This window comes from Aegilops tauschii, chromosome 2, assembly GCF_002575655.3.
Source record: "Aegilops tauschii subsp. strangulata cultivar AL8/78 chromosome 2, Aet v6.0, whole genome shotgun sequence".
NCBI lineage: Eukaryota > Viridiplantae > Streptophyta > Magnoliopsida > Poales > Poaceae > Aegilops > Aegilops tauschii.
In genome coordinates this window covers 172,787,268-172,813,120 of record NC_053036.3, presented here as the reverse complement: position 1 = coordinate 172,813,120, position 25,853 = coordinate 172,787,268, and positions in this window count along the sequence as shown.

Here is a 25,853-nt window from a genome sequence, read left to right as displayed (position 1 = left end):
GGAAAGGGAGTGCGGTGGCCTCTCTCTCTCACCGTTGGTCACTGATCCAGCCGCATCCCATCCGCCGGGGGAAAGGGAGGAAGTGCATTGTTTCTCCGTTTGACGGCGCCGAGACAGCACGTCCCGATCTGCGGTACACGCCGTTCTCTCTGACCAAGCTCCGGCGCGGCAGGGCCTACGCCACCTGCTCGCAGATTCCGCTCGCCACCGCTCACCTAGTTACATCCCGACGACCTCCAGGTATCCCCTCCAGCCTTGCTCCACTGCCCGTCTTCCCACGTCGCTGCATGTGGATCTTCCATAGTTCTTTGCCCAAAATGTAGCTCGTCCGACGTACTTTCCATATTGCATTCTCGTCCTCACTCCGTTTTAGACAAACACAACCGTGTTGTTATCTTCCCTTAGGACAAGGAATATGCTTCTTTTTTGTCGTCGCATATGTCATCAACTGTTATTGGCCAGTAATTGTTTCCTTTCTACTCGTTGCTATTGCGACCTTTTGGTGAACTGCACAAATCACTTTTGTCTTAAGAGTGTTTTGTGCAGTTGTACTAAAATGTCACACGGGCAACGTCTCTACATTTTAGTGCGACTGCACAAAGGGAGATTGGTTTTGCTCTATCCTCCTCATCCAACTCCGAGCCTAATCTTCTCCAACTAGTTAGTATTAAGAGAGACTGCAAAGGTGACCGGCTTCTATTTGTGTGTCTATTGTTTCATCAGCAGTCCTCTATTATCGTAATCACACTTAATATCTTTGGAACAGGGACGCTCAGCTCTATTTTAGTGGAACTGCACAAAATGATCGGAATGTTGCATGCTCCAGACAGCTACTTTTTTCCCAACATGCCTTGTTGATTTAGACAGAGCTGGGGGGACGTTGCTGCCAATGAAAGCATGGATCAATTTTAATTTAACATCTTCTCACAACTCTGTCTTCAGTTGCGATGTAATTATTAGCTCTGATCTGCTAATAATTGACATGCATTAGCAAGGAAGTTAGTTTTTTATTGTTTCCGAAAGAGCATCGATGGCAAGACACGCGAAAGAAAAGCTGAAAGCTCACACCATTGTACAATTTCATGTCGCTGGAAAATTATTTGTATAGTACGTCAATTATGTAAACAAATGATGGAAGCTTGATAGCATTGCCAGAAGCCTCTTCATCATCTGGGTCCATGTGCCATGCACAAAATTATACTCCTTCGTTCCTAAATATTTGTCTTTTTACAAATTTCAAACGGGCATATTTTAGAGTGTAGATTCACTCATTTTGCTTCGTATGTGCCAGTCCATTTGAAATCTCTAAAAAGACAAATACTCCGTATGTGCCAGTCCATTTGAAGTCTCTAGAAAGACAAATATGTGAGTAGTCACTCGTTGAAATCTCTAGAAAGACAAATACTCCGGAGTATATTTAAGAACCGAGGGGGTAGTGCACAACCGCATGGGAGACTCAGCCCGGTCGTTGCGCCGCATTAATAGTGAGTAATGAGCAGTCAAATCATAAGCCCCACCATTCCCACTGTAAGTTGCTCTAAAGAAGCAACCATCAATACACTCTTCTTTGAATCCACTCATACTACTCCATCCGTCACTGTTTATACAGCGCGCTTCAGAAAAAAGAAAAAAAATCTGTGGGACCAAGGCGACTAGCGATTGGCCTGAAAAATAGCATTGGTAGTTATAGCACGACGTCTATTACTAGAGGGAATAATGCGTACACACATGCATGCAGTGCTTCCACCCCGGGTACACACATGCATGCACTTACTCCACTCCGTAGTAGTACAGTACATGGAGAGAAAATTGTGGACTTGATTGCGGTTACCACGCCCTAATTAATTGAGCATTAAACCAAACGCGTCTAAAGTCTCTCTGGTGGTGGAAATGCATTGAGAGAAATGTATCATAATGAAGCGCGCCCTGTAAACTGTGACGGAGGGAGGAGTAGTATGAAGGTGCAAAACCAAGTATGCGTATGGCCAGTCGGTCAACGCACCTCCTCTTGGCATATCACTGACATGTGGGACAGGAGTGTGAGCAAACCGATCTCAATTGACGGCAAAGAGCCAACCCGCCGTTCCTTGAGAGAGACGAGGAGCGAGAACACATAGACGGGCTTGCACGGAGGCCAAGATATATTCAAGCATGGTTGGTTGATCGATATCATTCATTACATGTTGGGCTGCCGTTTTCCGCCCTTCTCCGGAATAAACGTGTGCTTTATCAGAGATAAAAATAAATAAGAGTACATACGCTCCACCATGCGGTTCTAGTAGTAGTACTACTCGTACTACTGCGCTTGGCTCTTCGCCTCTTCGTGAAGTCGAACAATGATGGTACTACGCATGTTGGGTACTACAGTGTATGCCTCTGACAATCTGACACCGAATGGACTGATGCATGTCCACCGAGGGTAGGTTGCATTAGTGAAAAGGCATAAGCGAGCTTCACCTTGTCCTGCAAGCTTCTCCTCGTTCTGCGAGTTGACGGGACACACCAAAAAGTAGTGCTAGTCCATACTCCCTCCTTTCCGGTTAATATGGCTTAATCTTTTTTGCGGGTAAATGAGAGAGCTTTATTCATATATAAGCATTCTTAGGACGATCAGCCAAGACACTGGTCACAGGAAGCGAGGTACCCCGCAAAAAAAGAAGTAGGAAGCGAGGTGTTTCATCAAGCCAGCTCTCGGCCACATTCAAAGTGCGGCAAGCACGGTTCGCACGAAGATGCGCCGCAAGGTTTGCTAACCTGTTTACATGCTGAATAACAAAAAAAGAGGAAATATTACCGAGCGCTACTATTTGTAATAGGATATGAGCCAGAATTAAGCGAGAATTGTGGCGAGTGTTCCATGCAATCAACTTCCATTATCACATGCGAGAACCCTCGAAGAGAACCAAATGTGTTGAAGATTGCTTTATAACATTTTAAAATTATAATAAGGGTGCAGACGCTCCTCCATCCGGTTCCTAGTACTAGTATAGTACGTACCTTTATAGACTATAGTAGTAGTACTAGTAAACTTTGCGCTTGGCTGTTCGCCTATTCGGGAAGTCGAACAATAATAGCACTAGTAGTATAGTGTATGCTTCTAGCAATCTGACATAGAATTAACTATTGCACGTCCACCGCCTGAGCGAGGGAGAGCTTGCATTAGTCAAAAGTTTCTCCTTGTCCTGCGAGCCACCGCGCGCAAGCTTCTCCCGTCCTGCAACCTTCTCCTCGTTCGGCAAGTTGACGGGACACAGCAAAGTAATGCTAGTCCATACTGCCTCCTCTCCGGTTAATATGGCTTAATTTCAAACGAGATAAATACACTGTCTGTCACTGTATATTTGTAAAAATACGGTCAGTGGACTTCATAATACGCTCATTGCTCTCAATATATATATTTTCCGGTGTTTATACGGTCACTAGCTCACCCTAACTGAGTATGTGTGTGCATGCACGAGTAGGTTGAGCACTTGAGCGTGACCGTGTGTGTTCTGTCGTGTGCTCGGACATGCATGCATTAGGGCGTCGCGCGCGTTTTTGCGTCCATGTGTACGTGTGACTGTTGCATACATGTAGGGGGAGTACGTGTAGGGGCCACTAAGGAGTAGTCAAATCACACAGTAAGTTAGTCGGAAGAAGCAACCATCATTTCACTCTTGAATGACACGTACGCAATATAAAATGGTTGATATGGAGAGAAAAAGAAAACCACTATATATACACTAGCAGGAGCCTAAGCTACACGCCTGCTTGCTTAGGTTGCTCTCTTCACAAGCATAGAACGACGAGCCTGATCCCGCAACTGGGGGAAGGGAACAATGTTCTGCGTAGACGCTGTCGACATCGGCGAGGGAGAAAACCCACAGTCGGTGCGTCCCAATCGGGGGTCACCGCGGTATGGGCCGATGCCGCGTCCCAACCGCCCTTCTAGCTACAGCCTGACGTCCCAGGTAGTCCATCTTCCTTTTGGAGCCGGCTTGCTCCACTGCCGTAGCTCCATCTCCATGTCGATCTTTCTCTACTTCTACCGGCTTCTACTTGTGATGAGTTTATGTCTCATGAACTAGTGCCAGTACTATTATTCTAATCACACTTCTTCAATATCTTTGCCATCAGGGATGCTCAGGTCGATTTTAGTGGAACTGCACAAAAGCATCGTATGATCCGAGGGTGCCAGCCGTCTTTCCTTCAACAGGTTCTACCTGGCCAGGAAATTAAATCATGTTTAGGGTTTAAGTCGTAGTGACCCCATCAGTAGTTTTTCTTTCGTACACGCTCTCACAACTTTTTTCTTTAGTTGTGAAGTAAATATTGGCTATGATCTGTGAATCATTAAGATGCATCAGCATGCGTGTTAGTTTTCCTTTGTATTTGATGGAATGTTGTAACGGGGCAACCTTGGAATAGGAATGAAAGTGGAGTGGGAAGTTTCCGTTTTTCCGAAGAAAAAATGGAAACGGAGAGAAACCAACGTTTCGTTTCGTTGGATCGCACCATCGAGCAAAACCAACGTTTAAATCACGTCTGTCGTGTTCGTGTCTCACCCTCCTCCACGGCTCGACCCCACACGGTCGCTCGGCATGCCACTCACCGCAAACCGAGTATACGATAACTTTCCCGCCTGCTTGTCGATGGATCGCGCCATGGAGTACTAGCACTACTGGAAGAGATTGACGAGTTGGGGAAGGACAGCTAGCTGTAGCACGGACTCCCAAGAACTTTTTACATGCATGTTGTAGCCGGCTATTGCGACCTTTGAACGCGGAGCAGCCGCGTGCACCCGGAAGCGGCGCGGGCGACGCTCTCTCGGCCGGCGCGCCGCTTCAATGCCGGCGCCAGTGAGAGGTCCCGTCCGCTCTGGCCGGGCATGAATGCAGCACTGACCGTTTCGGGCGGGAAGCACGCGCGGGTGATGAAGAGGGTTCGGGTTGGTCAGGACCGGCCGTGGCAGCAGTCTGGACGTGCGCAAACAAGAGATGCTGTATGTTAATATTGCTGCGTATATAATTAACAACGTAAATAATGTGCCAGTTGGACAAATATGATTGGAGATGGAGATGAAAATGGAATTTTACGTAAACACAGATATGCATGTCTATGTCTATGTGTGTGTGCGCGACGACTCTCGCGACCTGGAAGCGGGGGCGTGTTTTTGATTGAGTTTTCTTTCTTGGTACGTTAGAAAATCAGTTTGTCTAATTCACATCTAGATGTTATTTAAAGATATCACATCTAAGCTCCCACAAGTATATAATGTAGCAACAAGAAACAAAAAAAACTAGGAAAAAATAGACCACAAACAGAGTGGACATCAACTTAGATGTGACATAACTATGTCACATCTAGATGTGTCCTAGACAGACCCTTAAAAAATTGTCCGCCAGTTTTCATTTCTTTTTTCCGGGAACACGCGTATTCTATTTAAAACCACTGCTATGGAGAGATTTTTTACTCCATTATAGCCTCTTGTTTGATAGAGTTTCTCGCGTCTCGCTCTCTCACCCTCTCCATATATGTTACACGCTGGAGGCTCAGCGTTCATTTGCTAGGGTTTGCTATATTCACAGTCTCTCACCCTCTCTTCACCAGATCTAAACAAGACTGCGTTGGCCTCTTGTCTCTCTCTCCCCCCCACAGCTGGTGAAGGAGGCATCCGTATCCCATCGCACCGGGAAGGGGAGGAGGTGCAGCGTTCACTCTATCGCCTTCGGCAAGGGAGGCAATCCACCGCCGGCTGCGCTGTTCTCTTTCACCCAGCGCCTGTGCGGGAGGGCCACTGACCCCTTCTTCCTCGCTGCCGTACGTAGTGTGGGCAGATCCGGCCTCCCGCCGCACGCCTTGCCACATCCCGACGACCCTAAGGTATAAGTTTCTTTGAAACCATCGTTGCTCTAGCTGCATGTGGATCTTTTTCGATCTGTAGTCGAATCTAGGTCTTGGTTCAAAGAGGAAAGAAGGGTGCGGTGGGCTGGAGCAAGAATCTAGGACGTGGTTCAATGAGGAAAGGAGGGGCGGAAAGTAGTATAGACCGGCTATCCAACCGCTTTGTAGGTCGAAAAGGGAAAAAGGGGGTAACCCAGTACACACATCTGTAAGGAACCGATCTCTTTGTTGAAAAGGGAAAGAAACTGGGGGGTCGGGTAGTTTGTGCAGGACTAGATTTGCTGCCCTCACATAGGAAGAAGGTTCAAAGAGAACAAATATGGGACCAGCGCATATATGCTGCTTGGCTACATACTCTGCATCACCCATTTATACGTGTGGACGCACATGGTGCTGGCATGTCCCATACAGCTATTTTGCTGTTGGTAATCTAAGAATGCCGCCGGAAAATTGAAGCAATGCCACTGTTAAAAGTAAATTACATTTTTAACGAATGTTGTTTCAAGAGAATGTCTCTGTTAATATGAATCAATGCAACCGTTTTAGAAATGCTACTGTCCTACTTTGTTTTCCATCCAAGATAAGTTAGATGCTTCTTTCTGTCACCGTTTGTTTCCTCCTCCTTTATCGGCAAGTAATTGTTTCCTTTTTTGCCTCTGTTAAAATAGGGCTATCGATTCAACTTGTTGCTATTGCAACATTTTGCTTCGCTACTCGAAACACTTATGTTTTAAGAGTGTTTTGTGCAGTTCAACTTGAATGTCACACCGGTGACTTTGCTTAATTTTGGTGGAACTGCACAAAAGGAGATCGAGATTCGTATTTTATCTTTGTCCGTCTCATGAAAGGTCAGTACATGCCTTCATCCACATGATTGTGCAGTGTGCTTTGAGATGTTGTGCTACTTGTATTGGTACTGTTTTAAATAAATGTTGAATTGAAGCTATTGTATTGCTGTCTTTTCCCATTAAGTAGTGAACAAAAATGGGACCAACCCAGACATGATGCTTGTTGCTTTGTTACAACAAACTCTGCATCACCCCCTTTATAAGTAGATGGAAGCATATACTGTTGTTGCGCCTACTCTCCCCTGGAACTCTTTATGCTTTTCGTTAATCTAATGCCGCTGGTAAAATTAAGCAATGCCACTCTCAGAATTAATTAACTACTGAATCTTAGTTCAAAACTGCAACACTTGTTAGGATGGTACTATCCTGCTTTGTAGTTCTTTCTACATGTTTAACCAAGGTATTGTTAAGACAATGTCTCTGTTAAAATGAATCAGTTGCATTGTTTTAGGAATGGTACTTTTCTGCTTTGTCGTTCTTTATACATGTTGAAACAAGGCATTGTTAAGATAATGTCTCAGTCAATATGAATGAATCACACCGATGGAGAATTGCTACTCTCCTGCTTTGTTTCCCATTAAGATAAAGTGGATCAGTAGATGCTTTTCTTCTGGGAGTACAAGTCATCAACTGTTATTTCTCAGTAATTGTTTCCCTTATACCTATTGTTGCTTACAGGGATATCAAAATTAAAGCTCGGTTTTATTCCGACTTCGATTTTAGTTGAACTGCACAAAAGGAGCCAATGTGTCCAAGGCAAACTGCTGCATTACTGGGTCCAGTTGGTCGTTCCACTTTGCAGAAAGAAGCAGTCACTGTTTGCGCTACATTACAGAAGGAATGACCGAGAAGCTTTACATAGTATTATTAGACACCGGTGACATGACTAGTCTGCAGAGACCATTGGCAATTTAACAACACGTGGAGTGCCCTGGGGAAAAAGTGCCCAAAAAAGTACAAGAAGCTATGACAGGACTCCACGATCATAGGCATTACATATTTTGAATGGGAAAAGCTTGTCAAAGTTTAATCATTGATGTTAGCAAGAAGACGTTAGTTTAATATATTGGAATTGGAAAACCTTGTCAAAATTTGCTCATTGATGTTAGCCAGAAGACATGCATTTGATATTTTTGAGCGGGACGCCCTTGCTGTGAGCAGCGTCGAGTGTTTTTTCCTATTCCCATGTTCATTTTAGAAGTAAATAGTTACTCTGCTGAGATATTCCTATGTTGTCTATGTAATGCTAGGCCTTGTGTTTGATTGCAAAGTTGAGCTTGGAATGTTGTGGCATGCGGCATCACGAGCTGTTCACCATGCCTCCTGAGAATAATGCTTCGAATTGTTTTGCATGTCGATCTAATGCCAGTGATTTGCTTGTTAAGAAGATCATCCTCTTCTGTTGTTTCCGTGCTTAAGAAGTTCATCGTCTGATGTTTCATTCATAGCCTATACGACAAGTCGGGTAGGTTAGACGTGAAACCATATGATCTTCCGACCAACTCATGATATTAGGTCGTGATTGGATCGTCGTTTTCCAACCAAAACCGCTTGTAAAACTGACGCTTGTAAATTAAAGCAGATGGTCTCGGGCGAAGGCGCTTGGTTGGTCGATTTCGACTAGTAAAATATCGGAAGTACTTCACACACGATAAAAACGCTGAACGACAACTCGGACGATTGCTAATCCAGCCGTTAGCTACTGTTTCAGCCTTGCCCATGGATGGCATGATACGCACGTCGTGCATGTATCGTCTGGTAATGTCGTCCATATAGCAGTGCTCGTAAAATATACACTGGTCTCTCAAATTACACGCGTAACCCGCCGGTTTTACTTACAGACCTCGGGCCCTCGGTTTCATTACGCCTGTATTTTACGCGTTGTTTCCGATGACGAGTAAATTGCACTTGTATGTTAATACATGTTTGAAATAAACCAGAGCTCCCAAGCGCAGCCTTACCGTTTCATGCCGTCTCAGTTTCTCGAAGGTGCTCATAGGTGTCTGATGATCCTGGCTTCCTGAATGAGCAGCGGGCGCTGTATCAGACCATCCGTAGGGCCCGCGAGGCCCTCTCCATTGTCCTTCGAGTTGTTGCGCTCTCCGTGGCGCTGAGCATTGTTAACATCGTCAACGAACATGAGGATTCAGGAGATGACTTTATTTTGACTGGATGACACTAGGGACCTAGTAGGGCCATAGCCGTACGTACGCAAGTGCCTCCTTATTATGTACAACTATTTTTTTGCTTTCTCCTGGTTTCCTGACATCACGGTCCCACACCATTGTCAACCTATGTAGTCAATATAAATGAGAGAATTCAACAAGGTGCGGCCGACAGCTGGGACCAAGCAGCTCGAGCAGTATTTGTGTTTTTGAGGCGTGAGCACTGCAGAGTTTTTCTTGGCGATGATTTCATTGTTGTTCAGAGGAGAGCAGGGTATTAACTGGGCGGGCTGTGGCCCGTCTAGCCCAGGCCAGATATCCAGCTCAGATACTACTTTTTTCAAGATGAAAATGGCTAGCCCAGCTATACGTCTTTTTGAGGAATACCTAGGCAAGGTCAACTTGTTATTCTCCGCCCCGCTGGGCTGCAAATCTTTCCTAGGAGCGATGCATTAGGCTTAACAGGAAAATGGGCTTTAAAAATAATAAATGGGATGTAATTATAAAAACTGGGCAGCAACTATAAAAAAATCAGCAAACACGAAATTAGTTTATAAAATATTATTTATGGATTTTGAAAATCTTAAATTTTCATTGTTGCGCGCGCAATGTTTCGTTGGATTTTTACGTAATACAAATTTATATTTAATCTAACTAGAAATTTCGGGATAAAAATATTTCGGATCCCATCAAAATTTGGGAAATTTTATTGAATTCTGTCTTCAACGGTTGGTTGAAATTATTAATCGTTGTCCTTGCTAGAAAATGGGCTGTACTTTTAACAAACTGTAAATGGGCTTCTATAAATTCCATTAGAATTCAAAAATGGGCTGTACATTCTTACAAAACGCAAATGGGCTATAAGTTCTCTGCCACACACTTGTGGGCCTACTAAGTGACGCGTCCCCTAAAAAAATAAGTTGACGCGTATGCAAGGCTTTGTCAACTTATTATAGTCAACACACGGTTCTAGCAGCAGTGGCCATTGGATGTCTATCCAACGGATGTCGTGCTTCTTCTTCAATCTCGAATATTCTTAGCTTCGGCCGCCCAAAAAATGATTCCTCCCCCTGACATCTGGGGCGCACCGTTTCGGAGGCTGACCTGTGGGCCTACTAAGTTGGAGCGTACCAAGGGCTTTGTCAACTTAGTCAATATAAACGATTCTAGCTTCAGTGACCGTACGATGTCCATCCAACGGCCGTAGTGCTTCTTCAACCTCTGGTCTTCTTGGTCCAGCCGCCCAAAGTAGCGCCGGTCGTGCCGCCTGCTCCTGCCTCCCGTGGCCGGCTGTGCTGCCGCGGAGGCCTCACCGCCCCCATACTACTCCCACCGCTAGCCAGGCCATCCCTCCACTCACCACACCCCCTGTTATTCTGCGGCGACGGCAGCCTCACACCGCAGCCGAACCAGTGAACCCTCGTACTCCTCTCCGCGCGGGCTTCCACTGCTACGTCTTCCCCGGCTCCGCGTCGTCCCCTTCCTAGGCCTCGCCGTCGTCCACCGCCCTGGTGCTCTCGGCGCGGCGTGGTCAACGTGGTCAACGACCGACTTCCATCGGAAGAGTACTGTACGTGGAGAGGCTGACATCTGGGTCCACGGCAGCCGCAAGGAAGTGCCTCCTTATTATGCGCAAAATAATTATTCCTCCACCTGACAGCGGGGACCCACCAGACGGGCCACCTTATTTCGCGAAAAAAATGTTTCCCCCCTGACTGCTGGGACCCACCAGACGGGCCACCGTATTTCGCGACAAAAACGTTCCCCCCGCTGTTAGCTCGGACCCACCGGAAGTGCCTCCTTATTACGCACAAAAAAATGAATACTCCCCCTGCTAGCTGGGACCCACCTTGGTGGGAGGCTGACTTGTGGGCCTACTAAGTTGACGTGGACGGAGGGCTTTGTCAACTTAGTCAATACTCCAGTGACCGTATGATGTCCATCCAACGGCCATAGTGCTTTTTCAACCTCTGGTCTTCTTGCTCCAGCCGCCCAAAGCAGCGCCGGTCGTGCCGCCTGCTCCTGCCTCCCTTGGCTGGCTGTGCTACCGCGGAGGCCTCACCGCCCCCCATACTACTCCCACAACTGGCCAGGCCATCCCTCCACTCACCCACACCCCCTGTTATTCTGCGGCGACGGCAGCCTCACACCGCAGCCAAAGCAGTGAACGCTCGTACTCCTCTCCGCGTGGGCATCCACTGCCGCGTCTTGCCCGGCTCCGCGTCATCCCCTTCCTAGGCCTCACCGTCGTCCACCGCCGTGGTGCTCTTGGCGCGGCGTGGTCAATGTGGTCAACGACCGACTTCCATCGGAAGAGTACTGTACGTGGAGAGGCTGACAGCTGGGTCCACGGCTGCCGCAAGGAAGTGCCTCCTTATTACACGGAAAATAATTATTCCTCCACCTGACAGCCGGGACCCACCGGACGGGCCACCAGTATTGTGCGAAAAAATTGTTTCCCCCTGACTGCTGGGACCCACCGGACGGGCCACCGTATTTCGCGAAAAAAAGTTCCCCCCGCTGTCAGCTCGGACCCACCGGAAGTGCCTCCTTATTACGCACAAAAACATGAATACTCCCCCGGCTAGCTTGGACCCACCTTGGTGGGAGGCTGGCTTGTGGGCCTACTAAGTTGACGGGGACGAAGGGCATTGTCAACTTAGTCAATATGAACGATTCTAGCTCTAGTGACCGTACGATGTCCATCCAACGGCCGTAGTGCTTCTTCAACCTCTGGTCTTCTTGCTCCAGCCGCCCAAAGCAGCGCCGGTTGTGCCGCATGCTCCTGCCTCCCGTGGCTGGCTGTGCTGCCGCAGAGGCCTCACCGCCCCCTACTATTCCCACCGCTGGCCAGGCCCTGCGGTGACGGCAGCCTCACACCGCAGCCGAACCAGTGAACCCTCGTACTCCTCTCCGCGCGGGCTTCCACTGCCGCGTCTTCCCCGGCTCCGCGTCGTCCCCTTCCTAGGCCTCGCCGTCGTCCACCGCCGTGGTGCTCTCCGTGCGGCGTGGTCAACGTGGTCAAGGAACGACTTCCATCGGAAGAGTACTGTACGTGGAGAGGCTGACAGCTGGGTCCATGGCCACAGCCCAGTTTTTTTGTGATTTGCCAAGTAAGTCGCTTTGTCAGGCCTGTTGGGCTGCAAATCTTTCAAGACGAGGAGACCTTTCATTCGGCTGGCCGAGAAAATGGCCCATCAGTAATGAGAACTGGGTTGTACATTTTTAAAACACATCAAACCGGCAATTAGTTTCAAATATCTTTTTTTTTTTCATTTCAAGATTTTAAATTACATTAATTTTTATGCGTGGAGAATTTGTTGGATTTTATATTGACATACATTTATTTTTAAAATCAGTTTGAATGTGAGTTGAAATTTCAGGATTAAAAACAGTTTGGACCGCACCGAAATTTGCAAAATTTCGTATAATTTTTTAACCGTGGCCACAATATGGGCTGTAATGCTAACAAAAAGAATATGGGCTCCAAAAAAACCTTAAGAATTAGCAAATGGGCTGTAAATTATTAGAAATAATGGCAGATGGGCTGTATGCTGTTTTCCACAGATTTGAGGCTTTCCTAAAAAAAGGTTGACACACAAGCACTGACTATTGGATGTCCATCCAACGGCCGTCGTGCTTCTTCAATCTCTGCTCTTCCTGCTCCAGCCGCTCAAACAAGCGCCGGCGGGACTGCCTGCTCCCTCCTCCCCGCGGCCGGCTATGCTGCCACGCAGGCCTCACCGCCCCACCGTACTCCCATCGCTGGACTAGCCATCCCTCTACTCACCCACATCTGCTGTTATTCTCCGGCGACGGCAGACGAACCAGTAAACCCTCGTACAGTCGTACTCCCCTCCGCGTGGGAAACAACTGCCGAGTCTTCCCTGCCTCCGTGTCGTCCCCTTCCTAGGCCTCGCCGTCGTCCACCGCCGTGGTGCTCTCGGCACGGCGTGGTCAATGTGGTCAACGACCAACTTCCATCGGAAGAGTACTGTGCGTGGAGACGCTGACAGCTGGGTCCACGGCCGCAGCAAGGAAGTGCCTCCTTATTACGCGCAAAATAATTATTCCTCCACCTGACAGTGGGGACCCACCGGACGGGCCACCGTATTTCGTGAAAAAACATTTCCCCCCTGACTGCTGGGACCCACCAGCTACACCTTCGCACGCAAGGAAGTGCGTCCGGGCAAAAAAAACAAAACGATTCGCCCCCCTGACTGCTGGGACCCACCAGCTACATCTTCGGACGCAAGGAAGTGCCTGACAGTCGGGACCAACCTGGTCGAAGCGTACGTAGCGTTGTCATTCTGGTCGCGAACGTGTACGTACATATATACTGGTGGATGTAGAGGCGCGCACGTGTCATAGTAGAGACGGGCACGTAGCATCTACACGTACCTACAGCGGCCAGGGTGCAAGAAAGAAAATACGGCCACGTATGTGTACATACGGGCGGGGTCTCGAACGCCTACTCGCACATACGTACGGCGAGGGCTCGTTGACATGGCTGGGTCGGAATGGAGAAACAGCGTCGTCGTCATGTTCATGGGGAGGCAACGGAATGCGTCGTGTTCATCGGGAGGCAACCGAATGCGTCGTGTTCATCGGGAGGCAACAGAACGCGTGGGAGCCAACCGGCTGGGTCGGAACGGAATGCGTGGTCGTGTTCATCGGGAGGGCTTGGATGGAATAGGCGATGGAAACGAGGCCTGGCGTACCGCAGAACAGAGGAAACGGCCTTGTGTTCGACCGGCCACGTTCGAAACGAGATCCTGTTCATCGGGAGGGGTCTGGCGTACCGCAAAACGGAGGAAACGGACCTCCTACGGTCGAAACGGGGGTCCTGTTGATCGGGAGGGGCGTGGCATACCGCAAAACGAAGGAAACGGACCTCCTACGGTCGAAACGGGGGTCCTGTTGATCGGGAGGGGTGTGGCGTACCGCAAAACGGACGAAACGGACCTCCTACGGTCGAAACGGGGGTCCTGTTCACCGGGAGGGGTGTGGCGTACCGCAAAACGGACGAAACGGACCTCCTACTGTCGAAACGGGGGTCCTGTTCATCGTGAGGGGTGTGGCGTACCGCAAAACGGGACTCCACGGGATACTGTTCATCTCCACCGTCGACCTCCTCCAGCCTCCACGGGCTCCTGTTCATCCAGCCTCCACCGCGCGCTACTCCACCGGCTACTGTTCAACCACCCCTCCACGGGCACCCCTCCATCGTCTACTGTTCATCCAGCCCTCCACACCACGGGGTCCTGTTCAACCACCCCTCCACGGGCACCCCTCCACCGTCTACTGTTCATCCAGCCCTCCACCACACCACGGGGTCCTGTTCATCCAGAGGCAACGCCACCGCTCACTGTTCATCCAACCCCCCGCAACGCTCACTGTTCATCCCAGAGGCAGCATCGATCGGCTTCAGTTAGCAGCAGTAGCGAAGGAATCACTCGATCGGGTTCAGTTAACAGCCATCGATCGATCGCTCGGGTTCAGTAACGCGTAGCCTGCAGTGCAATCGCTCGGGTTCAGTTAGAGCCCAACGCCTCGCTCGGGTTTAGTTAGAGCCAACGCCTCGCACACACGCACGTACGTGTACGAGAGAAACGCGCATCGCTCGGCCCCCGACCTCCCACCGTAACCGGGAACTCCCCAAAATTTTCCTCGCCCTCGCTTCTACCATGGTTTTTTCCGTCATGGACGGCCCAAAGAATGTCATGCAGCTGCGTCTCCGACCCGCCCAGGACGAAAAGCCCATTTTCTGTCATGATTTTTTGTCATAGAAGTAGGAGCCCACCACATCTATGATGATACCGGGTTTTGTCACAATTATCGTCATAGAAGTGTCATATGTATGACATAATTTTTTTTCGTTCGGCCCAAAATGTCACGGATGTGTCTTTTTTTTGTAGTGATGGTTTGTCAAGAAACCTAAGCTGTCATTTCTTAAAGTTTGGGGTTGCGATGCTTATGTGAAAAAGTTTCAACCTGATAAGCCCGAACCCAAATCGGAGAAGTGCGCCTTCATAGGATACCCAAAAGAAACTGTTGGGTACACCTTCTATCATCGATCCGAAGGCATGAAATTTGTTGCTAAGAATGGATCCTTTCTAGAGAAGGAGTTTCTCTCAAAAGAAGTGAGTGGGAGGAAAGTAAAACTTGATGGTAATTGTACCGTCTCTTGAATTGGAAAGTAGTTCATCAAAGAAATTAGTTCCAGTGATGCCTACACCAATTAGTGAGGAAGTTAATGATGATGATCATGAAACTTCAGATCAAGTTACTACCGAATCTTGTAGGTCAAGCAGAGTACGTTCCGCACCAGGGTGGTACGGTAATCCTGTTCTGGAAGTCATGTTACTAGACCATGACGAACCTACAAACTATGAGGAAGCGATGATGAGCCCAGATTCCGCGAAATGGCTTGAGGCCATGAAATCTGAGATGGGATCCATGTATGAGAACAAAGTATGGACTTTGGTTAACTTGCCCGATGATCGGCAAGCCATAGAAAATAAATGGATCTTCAAGAAGAAGGTTGATGCCGACGGTAATATTACTGTCTACAAAGCTTGACTTGTTGCGAAAGGTTTTCGACAAGTTCAAGGAGTTCACTACGATGAGACCTTCTCACCCGTAGCGATGCTTAAGTCTGTCCGAATCATGTTAGCAATTGCCGCATTTTATGATTATGAATTTTGGCAAATGGATGTCAAAACTACATTCCATAATGGATTTCTTGAAGAAGAGTTGTATATGATGCACCTAGAAGGTTTTGTCGATCCTAAAGGTGCTAACAAAGTGTGCACGCTCCAGCGATCCATTTATGAACTGGTGCAAGCCTCTCGGAGTTGGAATATACACTTTGATAGTGTGATCAAAGCATATGGTTTTATACAGACTTTTGGAGAAGCTTGTATTTACAAGAAAGTGAGTGGGAGCTGTGTAGCATTTCTAATATTATATGTGGATGACATATTGTTGATTGGAAATGATATAGAATTTCTGGATAGCATAAAAGGATACTTGAATAAGAATTTTTCAATGAAAGACCTCGGTGAAGCTGCTTATATGTTGGGCATGAAGATCTATAGAGATAGATCAAGTCGCTTAATTGGACTTTCACAAAGCACATAACTTGATAAAGTTTTGAAGAAGTTCAAAATGGATGAGTCAAAGAAAGGGTTCTTGCCTGTATTACCAGGTGTGAAGTTGAGTCAGACTCAATGCCCGACCACTGCAGAAGATAGAGAGAAAATGAAAGTCATTCCCTATGCCTCAGCCATAGATTCTATCATGTATGCAATGCTATGTACTAGACCTGATGTGTGCCTTGCTATAAGTTTAGCAGGGAGGTACCAAAGTAATCCAGGAGTGGATCACTGGATAGCGGTCAAGAACATCCTGAAATACCTAAAAAGGACTAAGGATATGTTTCTTGTTTATGGAGCCATGGAGGTGACAAAGAGCTTGTCGTAAATGGTTACGTCGATGCTAGCTTTGACACTGATCCGGATGACTCTAAGTCGCAAATCGGATACGTATTTATATTGAATGGTGGAGCTGTTGGGGAACGTAACAAGTAATTTCAAAAAATTTCCTACGATCACGCAAGATCTATCTAGGAGATGCATAGCAATGAGAGGGGGAGAGTGTGTCCACGTTGTCGGTGTCAAAACCGGCGGATCTCGGGTAGGGGATCCTGAACTGTGCGTCTAAGGTCGATGGTAACAGGAGACAGGGGACACAATGTTTACCCAGGTTCGAGCCCTCTCAATGGAGGTAATACCCTACTTCCTGCTTGATTGATCTTGATGAATATGAGTATTACAAGAGTTGATATAGCACGAGATCGTAATGGCTAAAACCCTAGAAGTCTAGCCTGTATGACTATGATAATGAGTATATCCCTCTCTACGGTCCTAGCCCTCCGGTTTATATAAACACCGGAGGGATCTATGGTTACATCAAGTCGGTTACAGAGAAAAGAATCTTCATATTTGGTCTCCAAGGAGAGTCCCATCCGGACACGGGTGAGAGTCTTCGGTCTTTGTATCTTCACAGCCCATCAGTCCGGCCCATGGCTAACAGGCCAGACGCCCGAGGACCCCTTAGTCCAGGACTCCCTCAGTAGCCCCTGAACCAGGCTTCAATGATGAGGTGTCCGGCGCGCAGATTGTCTTCGACATTGCAAGGCGGGTTCCCCTTTCCGAATACTCCAGGATAGTCTTTGGACGAACGTGTCCGGATCTGCAACACAAGTACCACTCACAACCGCAGAGAGTATAATATTTCACGAGTCCAATCCGCTGACACCTTTTTGCAGCGTGATGCCACGTCACCACCCGGTCATTATTTTGAACCGTTTTCTGGCCTGCCGCTCCATGTTTTGAGACGCGGTTTTATTGGCACGTCTTGTCAAAGTAGAGATCGTGTCCCCTTATTACGGGATTCTTATCAATGCAGACGTGGGTAATCCAACCATCTCTTTGGTATGATTCCTTGGGAATAGGCAAGTTTTAAGGCCTGGGAGGAGGCGTTCGATATTCATAGCTTTTATAAAGGGGTACAGACCCGCCTTTCTCCCCACGCCTGCTTCTTCCTCAACCTTTCCTACATCGAGCTCCAACACCCAGGTTTCAATCGCCACGAGCCTCAGTCATGTCCGGATCCAGCTTCAAGGCCGGTGGGTGGCCTCTTCTGTTACATAGGAGGATATCATGAAGCTCCGGGCGGCAAGATATCTGACCGCGGAAATCCTCCATCGGCTCCCCACGGAAGGGCAGGTTATCCCCACCCCCAGATCCGGCAAGAGGGTCGTGTTCATCTCCCACTTCTTATGAGGGTTAGGGTTCGCTCTCAATCCCTTTGTCCGTGGGCTTATGTTCTACTACGGGCTAGATTTTCACGATCTGGCCCCGAACTCTTTTCTTCTCATCTCAGTGTTCATCGTTACGTGTGAAGCCTTCCTCCGAATCCCTCCACACTTCGGCTTGTGGCTCAAGAACTTCAATGTGAAGTCGCAGGTGATTGAGGGGAAACCGGCGGAGTGTGGTGGTGCCACAGTGAGCAAGCTTACTAACGCTCTTTGGCTAAAAGGATCCTTCATAGAATCATCCAACTTATGGCAGCAGGAGTGGTTCTATATCACCGAGCCCCCTGGTTCCAAGTGGGCAGCTGCACCCGCATTCTGATCTAGCCCTCCGATTCAGCTTGCATCATGGATCAATAAGGGGTTGGACTGGGGATCAATTGATGAAGTGCAGACTCTGCAGAGCCGCATCCGGAGCCTCCTTGAGAAGGACATCGATCTTATCAACGCGATTCAAGTAATGCTAGTCCGCCGGACCCTGCCGTGCCAGCGACGGCCTCTCCGCATGTGGGAGTTTAATCCGGAAGGGCCACAGACTCTTCAACACTTCTTCGGCACGACGCACAAAGGAATGTGGAAATTGTTTTTCGGGACACGAAAACAATGGCCGGACACCATCGAGGACACTGGTCTCGATTGCAACCATCCGGATACCTCGGTAAGCACTCGACTTCCAAACGCCTTTTAGTCAAGTATCCTATAATAAGATACTAAGTAAACTATCTTCTTCCAGGGCTAGATAAAGAAAGCAGAGCGAATTAGGTGTTCGGCCCCCCTTCCCGAAGACTCAGCGAGTCCCGTGCTAACAAGGATGCTGGCCCCGACACCGTACCAGGTGCCCATGCAGGAGGGCAAGACAGAGAGCAAGAAGACAAAAGGTGGCCTCCATTCCGATGGTATATTAGACACTATGCCCGAGGGGATCAGAGTACCCTCGCCCGAAGAAAAAAGTGAGGGAGAAGCCAACATCTCCTCTCCTCATGGTAAGAAAAGGGCCGCCTTCGAAGGTTGGGAGGAAAAGGCTCCCAAGAGAGGCAAGATGCCACCGTCGGGCGGCTCGGGCTTGGAAGACGACGTTGTCGCGCAGTTCCACAGTGAGGACAAGCCTTTAGCCAAATCGTAAGTGAATAGGGGTGTTTTAAACATACCCCATTCCTTTCTGTTACCAGGGTAACATCTAGAATATATATTTTTGCAGTTCGGCACACAATTTTCTTCAACAATCCTCTTCCTCGGGAGATCTTCTCCCAGAGATGATGGAAAGCGAGACGCCTCCACCGGCCTCCTCGCCCAACAAGGCGGACGACTTCGAGGTGTCATCCTAGAGGGTCTCTCCCGATCAACAAATGGTGTGATGGATGATGAAGACATTACCCGAAGGTGACACTTTGGTTGCCTAGGGTTCGGGGGCCAAAAATAAAGGCCCCGAACTATCCAGTTTACGGCCGGAGACGACTCTAGGGACGAATAAACGGATCCCTTCGAAGGAAGGCCATACTCCTTCAGCGGCTCCGGAGACCCAGAAGCGCCGGATACCTTGACGAACATGCTGCGACAAGCGCCCGTCTCAGAGGAACATCGTACCTTGATGGGTATGGTGGTTGAGAGGGTTCTGTCTGCGAAAAGCGGATTGAATGAAGCCTCCACGAGCCTGCTAAGAGGCTTCGAGGTTTGTAATGTAATATTTTTGATTGTGCTTTATTCGCAAAATGCACCTGTGTATAGATAGTAGCCCCTGAGACACGGATTGGCTTCCGAAGGGAGGCGATCAGAGGATCAAAAAAAAGATATGCCAAGAAATAATCTGATTAATTGGAACAGAGGTTGTTACCTCCCTAGCGACTGCCCGGACTACAGAGGTTGCAGATCTGCAGCGGAAGCTTGATGTGGCGGATGATGACATTACGCTTATCGACAGGCATCTTGACGAGGCGCAAGGTATGTATTTGGGGCAATCATTACATGCATTAATCATGACGCTAAGGATTGTATACTGAGATATGTGTGACTGCAGATGGTGCCACCGCAGTTGAGATCCTTCGGGCTGAGCTAGCCTGGGCCAAGGAGCAGGCCCGGATTAGTAATGCGGCTGTCGAAAAGGCATCTGCAGAGTTAAAGGCTGAACAGGCTGCTCGGCGCCAATACGAGGAGAGAATATCCACGATGCCGCGTGAGCTAAAGGATGCCGCTAGCCGCTGCGAATTCCTCAAGAAGGATAATAAAGCCAAAACGGCTGATCTTGACAAGGCCTTACGAGAAGCAAAAGAAGCGCGGTCCAAATCTAGAGTGGCCCGGGAGGAGATCCGGCAAGCTGGGGAGATCGCAGCTGGTAAGCCCTTTTTATTACAAACGAAGTTCGGCGATCCGAACTATGCCCCGCTTAATCAAGTGTGGAGTTCTCCAGACGCGTTATTGGATTTGCCGGAGAGTGCTTCCGATGTGGCGCAGTTTTACCAAGCGCAAGAAGGGTATCAACGGAGAAGCTTTTCTGGTCACAATTCGGTGTGTCAAAGCGCCCGCTGTTGCTGAACGAACAGATGACCCAATGGGCCGAGCTCCACAAGATATTCGGTTCTGCCATGAAGGACGTCATGGTCAAGCTGTGGCCGACCGAGCCAATTCCGGATAGTTATTTTGGTTTGGTGCGGCGACTTGCTGATGCGGTGCCACGTATCGACGCCGTTAAGCGGTCAACGTGCATTGAAGGTGCACGGATGGCCTTTGCCCGTGTCAAGACATACTGGGTGAAGATGAAGGCCACCGATGTTGCAGCAAAGAGTCCACCCAAGGGCAAGGACCATCACACACCAGAGCATTATTTCGAGGATGTCTTAGAGGGTGCCCGCTTGATAGAGGGTCAATGCTCGAAAAACATGATATTCGAGTGAAATGTATGGAAATTGTAACAGACAATATTATGATAAGTCTATTTTCTTTTTAGTTTTGCCTAAAAATTTTTGTTCCTCCTGTGCGGCCGTTTTTGTATAATCTGAAAGTTTTCCAGTCGTCGGCTTCAGCCCCCTCGTATAAAATATGGGGGTGTTCGGAAAAGCATTTGATCACTCTTAACCCAACGTCTTGGTCCATTAAGGAGGTGTCAATGTAGCGAACGAGGCAATCGGACTATAGAGCGTTAACACTTTCACTTAGCCATAGGAGTTTTATGGTGGGTCTACAATATAGCCCCTGGTATGTACGCGACTTATTTCAATACGGTGCGTTACATATATGACCTGAAGAAAAGGTCCTTCGTGTAATACGGAGGGAATCGCGAAAGATTCCGATAAGTCATCGAGTGGTTGACCAGCTCTCGCCACATCATGACAGTCAGTTTTCGGCTTTCTCTACTAAGGTGCTTGACTAGATGAACCGGAAGCACAATCGCAGTAGTTCTCCCTTTATTACCCTAGCCGATAGAGCGGAACGTAAGGTAGCAAGCACATGAGCCTGGCAACCCAACTATTGACCCAAGACATGATTCGGAGCTGATGCATATAAGGCCAAACTCGCGGCGCCGAAGTATGCTATAAAGCTGTTCGGACTTGTCGGCAACTCATTTGTTCCCATACCGAGCCCCTGGCAAGTTATGCCGAGGTGTGTGAAACAACCGAAGGAGCAAAATTCAGTTCTTTAGAAAAAGCGAATACTGAATATGTATTATGTTCACTGGGACCTGAGTGATATGCCAATCGTCATTTTACAGATAACAACACCACAACCCCGGCTATTTGACATGCCAGGGGTCGAAGGCTGAGGGAAAAGGCACTTTACAGGCTCGAAACAGAGAGTGTGGTCTACAAAAAGTTATTTTGGACCTCCTGTCGCAAGTCTGCGCCGCCTTTCCTCGGTAAAGGGACTCCTTGACAGGAATAGCCTTTGGGTGAGTATACAAACCCGAACTCCGACAGAGTCCGTGAGATGACCAGTCTTCGAGCCACCTGTGGAAGGTATAATAAAAAAGAAAGATTATTTAGAAAAAGGTGGGTTATGGGAGTACTTGTAGGTCCGTCCGTATTGTGGTTCCGCCGATGCCCAGGGTATTTTGAGTGCATAATTATGTATGCGCGGTACAGACTTCGCAGGTATATGAGGCGAACGGCGGAAGCCAAACTGCTAGTCCTGCTTTGACATTGACCGGTCCTGTTGAATGGAGACCGGCGGCTTAACGGCCGACGAGGTATGCGGTTTGATAAGGCCGCTGCGTACTTCGGCTGAGGTAGCCGTAGTATGATCTTCTGTACGGAGGGGGCGTTCCGTGCGCTCCCCTGTAGGGGTGTGTGTCACGTATATCATGTTCACTGCTTTTACTTCGGGGGGAAACTGCTTCTGACCCCCGGTGTTTGGTTGGTGAGTCTCTTCGTCGTCGTTGTCACCGGGCGGCCTCTTCCCCTTGTGTTCGGCATTTAGCTTGCCGGCCTGTTTGAAGACCCAACATCTTCTGTTGGTGTGATTAGCTAGTTTATTGGGGTTGCCATGAATCTGGCAGGGCCGATCCAATATCTTTTCTAAATTGGATGGTCCATCTCTATTTGCCTTAAATGGCTTTTTCCGTTGACCGGGTTTGGGGCCGCTTGTCGGTGTAAAAACCGGTGGATCTCGGGTAGGGCGTCCCGAACTGTGCGTCTAAGGCGGATGGTAACAGGAGGCGGGGGACACAATGTTTACCCAGGTTCGGGCCCTCTCGATGGAGGTAATACCCTACTTCCTGCTTGATTGATCTTGATGATATGAGTATTACAAGAGTTGATCTACCACGAGATCGTAGAGGCTAAACTCTAGAAGCTAGCCTATGATTATGATTGTTGTTGTCCTACGGACTAAACCCTCTGGCTTATATAGACACCGGAGGGGGCTAGGGTTACACAGAGTCGGTTACTGTCACATCCCTAGTTCTGGTATGACCTAGACTAGCTAGTCATGTGTGCATCATGTTTAAATTTCAATGAATTTGAAATGAGGACATGTGAAAGCCTCAGAAATCATTTCTGAAAATGACCAAGATAAAAATTGCTTCAAATAGGTCCAAGAAAATGTTCATGTTTCTCTCTGAAAATATTGGCCAGAGCTAAAATTCAAACCAATATTTTCAGGAGCTCATAAATATTTATTTTGGGCATTTGGAATTAATTCAATAACTAATTGCATTGGATTTATATTCGATATATTTCAAATATGATCCAATAATTCTGAAAATTGTTGTGGGGCTTTATATTTATGTCACTAGTCCATACAACAATTTACAGAAGCTCAGAAAATGATTTGAATTGAAAATCAAATCAAAACAAAGTTGCAGAAAAAAAATAGAAAATAGGAATTAAAAGAGAAAGAGAGAGAACTTACCTGGCACCCCAACCAGCCCACCACTGTAGCAGCCCAGCTGGGCAAAGTCAGCCCAGCCCACCACCGCAGCCGCCACCGTCTTCAACCTCCTGCCAGTAGGCAGGAGGGCGTGTGCCCGACGCGCGCGCGCACACGCCGACCACCTCCTGCTTACCTGCTCGCCGCTGGAGGCACCCGAGGGTGCCACGCACCCCCCTGACCCCCTGCACCTCTCCCCTCTCTCCCTGGACCTCTTCCCTTTCCCTGGCTCGCTCCCCCGCGCCGTCCTAGCGCGCTCGTCGCCGCCGCTCGTTGCTGCCGCGCCCACCGTCGATGCCTTGCCTCCCCAATCAGTCCAGCGCCTCCGCCACCTCGCGCCACGCCTCTCCATCGAAGGAAGCAAACGCGGAGGCCCTGTGAAGCCGCCATCATCGCCATCTTCCTCGTCTCTGTCCGGTGATCGCCATCATCGATTCACCGGATACAAAGCGTCCCCAAGCCGCTGAGTAGCTCGTTCGACCCCCCGTGAGCTCCTGCTCCGAATCCCCCTCCTCCCCGCTTTTATTTCAAGCTCAAACCGCCAACTCCTTGCTGACCGAGCTCAACGCCGCCCGGGCTCGTCGCCGGCACCGCTCCGATGACCATTTGGTCGCGCCAATGTGCCAAACACGCCGCCGCATCGCATAGTGCCTTGCCCGCACTTTAGTTCGCGCGTTTGCTCGCTGCAGCCGCTTCCTCATGCACAGCCGAACTCCGGCCGCCGCTGTCGAGCTCGCCGGCGTCGTTTCCGGCGTCCCCGTGTCCAGCCACTTGCCCCACTGGATGCGGCAGCTCCCCAGCAGCACGTAGATGCCCTCCGCCGGCCATTTGGTCGCGCGAGGAGGAATCCCGACGCCCTCCGCCGCGTCTGGCCTTGCCGGCGGCTTAACGCTGGTGGGTTTGACCCAGTTTGACCCCGGCTGGGCCCCACCCGAGTCCATGACATGTGGGGCCGGCCCTAACTGGATTAGTTAGGTGTTAGTTAGTGCTAATCACCACTGTTAGGTGTTAATCCCCTCGCTAAACTAACCCTGAGCCACTGACATGTGGGCCCTGCCCTGCTGACATTTTTATTAGATTTAGTTTAACCCTAATTAACTTAGTTAACTAACTGAGTCACTGACCAGTGGGTCCCACTGGTCAGGTTTGACCTGGACGGCGCCTTTTGACGTGCCGACGTCAGCATGACCTAATGCTGACGCAATAATACATTTTCTGGATTTATTAATAATCAGGAAATTCCAGAAAAAATCCTAAACTTCAAAAAATCATAGAAATTAATCTGTAACTCCAAATGAAAAGATTTATATATGAAAAATCATCAGAAAAATCCTATCTATCCATCTGTACTAGTTTCATGCATGTTTAAACAACTTAAACTTGCTGTTTAGATCAAAACATGATAATGCACTTTATAAGTTCTTAGTTTGAATTTGAATTTGAACCTTTGGTTCAAATAAACTCAAACCCTTATGTTCTTAGCTGCATTAGCTCAAATCACAGCATATTGACATGTCATGATCATGCATCATATTGTGCATTGCATTGATTGTGTTCTTTCTATGTTTGCCGGTGGTTGTTCCCCCTCGGTAGACGTATGTTCCGATGATGAGTTCGATGACACCGATGAAGAGCTATATCATCTTCAGAAGTGCCAGGCAAGAAAAACCCCCTTGTTCATTCCGATACAATCCCACTCTCTCGCTCCTGCTCTCTTTTACTGCATTAGGACAACATCGATTCAAGTGTTACATGCTGCGGTAGCTGAACCCCTTTTCCTCTGCATGAACTGTCATTGCCACAGTAAATAGATGAAACCCACTAGCATGAGTAGGAGTTGTTTGAGCCCTGATGTGCCTACTGATTCATGCTTGTTTGTCATGCCTCCTACTGCTTAGAGTTGAGTCAGGTCTGATTCATCGGGGATGAATTGGAATGGTGATGAACATGTCCTACTGGGTGTGAGCTAAGTGTGTGAACACGATTTGGTAAAGGTATCGATGAGAGGCCATGTAGGAGTACATGGTGGGTTGTTTCATTGGAACCGTCCTTAAGCACTGAGATCTGTATGTGTGATTTAATATTCAGCTACTACCATGCATTGGGCCCGAAACCAATGGACCCTCTCGGCTTCTTATCCACCCTTGTCCTCTGTCCAGGAGTTGCAAGTAGTTTCTGGTGTTTGTAGTATGCTGGAGGCCGTGCACAGCGCTGACCCGAGGGGTGGGCTGTGATGCGGTAGGCACGTGGCCGGGCATGCCGGGTGCCCGTTTGGTGTCTTGGAACCCTGTACACATCGTTCGGGGCCGTATGTGGAAACCTCTGCCGGACTCCCTGCGGATGGAACCGGAATAGGCGATAAACCTGGACTAGAGACTTGAGTGTTTAGGTAGGCCGTGGCCGACACCCTCGCTGGACTTCCGCTTGAAGGTTGCCGAGCACATGTCGTGTAAACGGCGATAAGTGGTGAGAGCGTGTGTGAAGAAGTACACCCCTGCCGGGTTTACATCATCTATTCGAATAGCCGCGTCCACGGTAAAGGACTACTTGGTTGCCTATACAGTTCATAGACAAGTGAAAGTGGATACTGTAAAACTCGCAAGATAAGCGTGAGTGCTATGGACGGCCTTCTCGTAGGGAGACGGGAGCGGATCCATAGTGGTGTATTGATATGGTGAATATGTGGACTCGTGTGTGCCACCTCAAAAGAGTTACTTGCAG